Source organism: Cynoglossus semilaevis, chromosome 16 (assembly GCF_000523025.1).
Source record: "Cynoglossus semilaevis isolate Cse_v1.0 chromosome 16, Cse_v1.0, whole genome shotgun sequence".
Classification (NCBI taxonomy): domain Eukaryota; kingdom Metazoa; phylum Chordata; class Actinopteri; order Pleuronectiformes; family Cynoglossidae; genus Cynoglossus; species Cynoglossus semilaevis.
The window spans coordinates 9436701-9443699 of NC_024322.1; positions in this window are offsets into that span (position 1 = coordinate 9436701).

Sequence of the window (6999 nt, forward strand, 5' to 3'; positions counted from 1 at the left end):
GATTTCATTTGCACATTCACCCAAACCAAGTACTTTTTACAGAATACTTTTTACTATAGCTTGGGTTTTAATAAATATCCAGTTCACACTAAGGCGTTGTGAACACAGTTGGCACGGCCAGCTGATCGGAAAGTGCCAAAGTTTTGCACCAATAGTGCAGTTTAATTGAAATCTTCTGCTTTTCATGCCAAGTTTTGCACCAATAGCGCAGTTTAATTGAAATCTTCTGCTTTTCAGTAAAAGTCTCAACTAAACTGAGCAGCACCAATTCCATGTTACAATAAATAAATTTAGTCATAAAAAAATAATGACGTGCCGAGGTGAAATATTTCATCCACTTACTGTGTCATTAAACTGAGAAAAGAAATGAATGAATTCAGCGTTAGCGTAGTCCCTCCAAACAGGCATGGCTCACGTACGCACACCCCCTAGTGGCAGTTCGTGCACTGCAAAAGTTTGCACGCATCACACTTTGGGAATCCCTGTGTTAAAAGAAGCCCTATAATCTCACCACAAGGGACAGGCGGCCTATTTAAAATTTCAAAATACGAAAAAAAACTGTCCCTGTGTCACTCGGCGTCAACAGTACGGCCTTAATTATATTATTGTCCTGACGTGCATTCCAAATCTGTGGATGCTAATTTTGGAGAGTGATTCTTTTGACCCCTGGGAATACCGAACCAGAATACCATAAAGTTAATTGTTTCTGAATTTTAATGCATGTTCAGCCGTCGTCCGTGCGTCCTAGAGGACGTGTTACGGTCTCAGGAGACTAGATATGTCTAAATTTGTTCCTTTTTGTTCTCCTTGTTTTTCTGACCCGGTTATTTTGCGAGATTTAATAAATAAAATGTCGACCGCTAAAAAGATTTATGCCCAACCCTCACAGTCTGGTGGAGCAGCTCTCTTTTAACTTTACTGTAATTCCACTCCCTTGTGTTTCCATGGCAATGCCTGTCAGAGCAAACAAAGAATCATCACATTTGGGAGGGGAATCGATGCTGGTGTCTATGCAACAAGGATTAAAAGCAGAAAGGACAATCTAGCACGGAGGCGTCCACCCGGCAGTTCCATTACTCTGCTCTTTGCCTTAATCAAGTTTGAACATTACCTTATACTTCAATAAAGTCACACCATCAATTCCCACTTTATCAGTGGCACAGTACAGTTCCAGACGGTTGTTGTTTAAAGGTGGGTTGAATCCCTGTCAGCGGCTCATGTTTGAGTTCTGTTCCTGATCTGATCTGACATCAGATTGATGCCCGGCTCTAATGGACTATATTTACAGTAAGTCCTCACCCATTACTGTAAGGCTCTCACAGTTCTTACACCACATATAATGCTGCGGGTTATAGCAGATCATCAATCAGTATTGTCTGCACTGGATCAGGAGTTAAAACAGCAGCAGCTTTTATTGCTGTTTAAGTGTGTGAGATTTATTAGCTGCCAACTCGTCATTCAGGCCAACAATTAAAAACATGATTCCATGAAGGGGCCACACTGGATCACAGGATCCTTATATTGTGTGTCCTGTCCGTCTGCCTACTTTAAATACTGCAGCGCTGTTATCTTTGTTTACGCCTTTGACGTTTAAACGTGACTGCTGTTATCTTTGTTTGACGTTTACGCCTTTGACGTTTAAACGTGACCTTCTTAATTCTAACGTTCTGACTTCAATGGCAGAATAAAGAACGTATTTAATCTGTCACGGTGAATACTCTGTAACAGACTTCATGATAAAACCTGACACGACCAATAACCACAAGGGATATAATGACGCTGGCAGGAAGCGAGGCAGGAAGGATGAGACTGGGTGAGACCACACAGAAAAGAAAGAAGTTTGAAAAAAAAAAATCTTTTAGACATAATTGACACTTTGTTGTCATTCAAGTGAACCAGACAATGGAAACACTGAAAATAATTGCACAGAACAGAACATGGAGCATTCTCTCTTTATGGTCACAATAATCCAAGTTTCATGAACACAAAAACAACTTAAAGTTTCACAAATTACAAATAAAAAATAGAATTCATTACTAGAATTCAAAGGGTCCGAGCCATTCTTTGAAAACAGTTAATAGGCCAGGCTGGTAGATGACATGAGGAGAGAGGCACACTCCAAGTACCAGCTGCACAATTTTTGTGCAATACCTCTCCTGAAATCTGAAAGTCTCCTCTGAAGCTCTTCTTGACTCCTCTCCCCTCAGCCGCTCTCTTTGACTTTCTTTGTTTATACCCTCGACTCCTCTCTCCTCCCTCGCGGCTCCTTTTTGCCTTTGATATTCCCTGTTCTCACATGAAGAAGACACGGCCCTGACAGAATCGCCTTCTGTTCTCCTGCCCAAACCACAAGTTACACGGTTACCCCACCACCACCACCACCCTTCTTCTACTCCCCCATCTCTCTCTCTCTCTCTCTTTATGCCACCAACTCTCCCGTCTGTCTGCAACATCAGTCTGCAGCGTCTGTCAGCACTAGAGGGAGCTGTTGTTGGCCCCAAGGACAGGGACGTGTAAAAGCCCTCAGATGGCCCAGTGACTCAGTACTTCACAGTCTGTCATTGCAGTATCCAGAGAGTTATATATATATATTTATATATATATATGATTTTTTTTCCTTTTTGACTTTTTGAAAGTCGGTCTGTTGTTGTCAGAGTTGTGGAGAGTGATTGTATGTGTGTAGGTGCCAGGGAACAGAAAGGCAAAAGTGGCCTTTAAATGTACCAGCAGACATGCAGGTGAGGAAGCTCGTCAGCCTGACACCCCCTGGTGGATGTCTGTGTGATGGTGACACCACAGACTGCACGCTGTCACCTGGCACTGAGGGAAAATATGAGGAAACTGGAGAGAAAAAAAACTGCAGAAGGGAACAGAGCACAGGCTGGAGCTGCAGTGTCCTCGGGCAAACACACTTCCTTTTGCATTTACCTTGTTTCTGCAGTTTGTCAAAAACATGTGTGTACATACTAACATGCAAATGTGTGTACATAAATACACATTACCCTCTAAATCCAATTCCGAACCGTCTGCCTTCTCTCCATCTCTTGTTGGAGCTCCATTGTTTCCCCCAGAGATGGTGCAGGCTGCTGGAGTCCAAATTAAAAAACTGCTTAAATGGTGCAATATGAAGTAATAGCCAGTTCTCCTTCCTGTCAGGGGAGCTCTCAACAAACTCACAGCTCCCGTTTTATTTTTTCTTTCTCCTCTTCCACATCTGTAGTCTCACACAGTGGAACTGCACAGATGAACAACTGAGAGGTGCTGCTTTGATAACGTCACCTGGAAATACACAGAGTGCGGCGTACGTTTGTCATGTTCGTCATGTTTGTGAGCCGGCAGTTCGTTATGTGAATGTGCTGTTGCAGCTGCTGTGCAGATAGTCAGGCTTGGAGATCAGTGTCCTCATCAGTGTTGAAGACAGACAAGACAGACAAGACGGGGAAGGGACAATGTTAGATTTTTTGACAGCAGGATGGTACAAAATGGTGACCAACTATTAGGGCCACAAACTCACGACTTTTTTCCTCTTAAGTTAAGACTCTATGCTCCTTAACCTATGACTTTATTCTGCTGTACTGTATGACTTTAAGTAACCATTTAAAGTTCAAATTTACTTATTATTATTCACTGTTTAATTTTTGTAATTTTATTCAATTTATCCCTTGATGTGACCCTTAAACTTACAATTATTATTGTATTTTTTTTACCCTCAATGGTACTCCAGTACTCCCACAGAATGTATTCTACACTTATTTGGCTGCTTAATTAGGGGCATGTTGAATGGGAATCTGTAATAAAACAGGATCTACCCTGTGCTGGAAACACATTGATGCAACAACACCATGCATTTGCTGCAGATTTATTGACTAAAACCCCTTTAATTTCAGCACCATGTTCCACCACCTCCCACCGCTGCTCTATCTGAATGGCTGTGGAGGCCATGAAAGTATACTGTACAGTGAAGTCAATGTCATGATAAAGGAAGGGAGCGTGAGATGATTTAATGTCAGTGAAATCGTGTATTATCTCAGCAAATGCAGCCATTAGATGATGGGAAAAAATTGTAGAATTTAAGCCGTGCTCAGGTGGTAACTCAGGTGGTGTGACACACAATACGGTACACAAAGTCAGGCTCCAGAGATGGACTGGAGCTGCTACAAGTTAAGATCCACCTTGGACCTTTGACCTTTCTCTGTTTACCGTGGAAGAGGTTTTGAGACAAAAAACTCCCTAGGTTTGCATTTACATTCCCCATTATGATAAATAATGTAATCTCCAGCAGGTGATCAACTCCAGGTCTATGTGCCAGAGTGACTTAGTGCCGTGTGAGCGGCTGATTAAATATTCACATTAAAAAGCTTTAGAACGATTGTAGCTCATAAACCAGCTGTGATTGTGTGTACATATACCAGTCGTCAGTCTTTACCCTCCTATTCTGCACATTAGAATTTCATTATAAACCAGAGATGGATTTTTTTTTTTGATTTGGAATCAAATTTAACACAGTCTCCAGCACAGATAAAGCAATTACAAACACACAGTCAGGGCCAGCTTTACAGGACTGCAGGGGCTTCTGCTGTCTGCTGCGTTCCTGGGGCTGTGGATCCTCACAGCTCTTTCTACTCTTCATCATTCACCATTCATTCATGTCATTCATAAATTCTGCTAAATGAAAATCCTGGCATTCATGATGAAGCAATATTAGTGACACCACCAACGTGCCCACGTGAATAAGTCATGGTGTTTTGCAGATAAGGTGGCTGAAGTTACAAAAGCGTCTGTTTCCAACCTGCAGATGTTGAGTTGCCGGCGGCGATCAGAATCAAGCATCACCAAGGAAACAGAAGTGCTGTATAGCATGAAGACTGAGTTGTCAGCAAGAGCAGCTATTTTTTTTTATTTTTTTTAATTTGGTACAGTGACTTCTGGCTGCTGCTGTGGTCATAACCTGAGCGAGGAATTGTTAATAACAACAGTTAAGCTGGCTCAACTCTGGCTGTGTACGATTTGACGTTATCTGATTTAGTCAGTGACAGAGCGGCTGCTGCTGCAGAGAAGATGCCTCTAAGTGGAGGGATGAGAGCAGGAGGGAAATATCAGCCGCTCGCAGTACATTCATTCGCCGGTATCAGAGCAGGACAACAAATATAGCACTGCAGCTATCAGTAAGCTCCATCAATAGAGGCCATGCAGGCTTCTAATCAGCCTCCGCATCTGCCGCGCGGGCCGCAGGCTTTGCTCACAGCCCACTGCAGGTCAATGTTTTCTCCTCCAAAATGTTATTCTGGAAGATGAAAAGGGAGGAATTTCACGGGGGAGGTTGGGGGGGGTGACTTTAACCACAACGCACTATAGGTATAAAACATATTTTAAGATTAAGATTAAATCATATTTGATATTACCAGGCTTTTGGCTTTTGTTTAAAAAATCCACCAATCCGCCTTGTGGCTTCTTTTGTCTCATTAATTTCTTTAAATTTAATTTAATGTCACTGTGGTTTTTACCTCCCGCATGTCTATCTGTTATTTTTACAGACTTTTAGAGGTATATCTTCCATTTGCAAATGCCCTCTTTTCTCTGTAAAGTAAAACACACAGCGCCCCCTATTACATCATCTGTATATGTTCAAAACCAGAATACAAGCCTTCCTTTTTGATAATGTAATTATTATCAATAGCTATTGTTCTAATCCTAAAAAAACTCACGTATGTTTTTATAGGACTAGACTGCTGGAGGAACTCCCGTACCGCAGAGAGAACTCTCTTCTCTATCTCTCTTCCTTCTTCCTTCATACATAATACATTTACCAGGATTATTACTTTGTTTAACCCCAGGCGGGTTTGTGAGATTACCTTAACCCCCAACCCTTATTTCTTATTATGCTTTGGCTATAATTTGGAATATAGCAATGGTGACCCCTGATTAAAGGTCAAACCATAAGTGATCTGTCTGAGGGGGTCTTGGGTGGTGCAGGTATAAAACTCTCTCATTGTAGAGATTGGTTCTTGGTTCGACACCATCAAATTCCAGGTTATGTTGGAAAGGGCACCCAGTGTAAAGATTGTGGCGAATTTCTATTCTTAACAATGATTCAATATAAAAAAGCACCACATCTGGTTATCCACCAGAAATGCTTTAAATCCTTGAAAAAAGCGTATAAGAAAATATTGGTCAACAACCTTGGAGGAAACCACACCGTCAAACACTTTAAATTAAAGTGACTTTTGAACGTCTCTTTGGTTCTGTGCGAAACTTTGTGGAAATTTGTAAAACCATGTATTTCTTCCCTTTAACCCTTTAATCCACTTATTTTTTTGGATTTAAATTGAACATCCTAACCCTCAGTAGCAAACAGACAACAACCTTGAACAAAAAAAAAAATGAACAAAAATGTTCCTTCTCTGTTCAGCATCTTTCGCAGCTTTTGTAGAATTGCAAACCAATGCAGAGGACAGACAGCTGGATGAAGAACAGCTTGAATTAGACAAATCCATCAAACAAATAGAGGCGGGCTGATGTTTGCTGCTCTCTTCGCTTTGGTTGTGCACGCTTGGACAGCTGTGAGACGCCACCAGGACTCCACCGTCCCTACTGGAGGGAGATAATTGTGTGTTCACTCGCACAAGTGCGACGTGGTTCTTGTCCATGTCATCGTGTGAATGTCTGACAGTTGTCTCTGCACTGCCTCAGCCATTTATTCACTCCATAATGCCAGTTTTGACAGTTGCTTTGCCCCGTGACGGCTGTATAGAAATTTGACGTCTTCGTTATAGCAATGGATCAGATTACACACAACACCACCACCACCAGCCGTCTCCAGCAACGACGCTCCGCTGCGCCCATCGGCTCCCATCAGACTTCCTCTGCATGCAGGCAGCTCCACCAACTGCTGCTGCACTAATTCATGTTGCTAATTAGCTGACAAACACTGTACAGTTGGACCAAGGAGCTGGCACATTAACAACTCGTGCACAACAGCAACAACAACACACAACATTC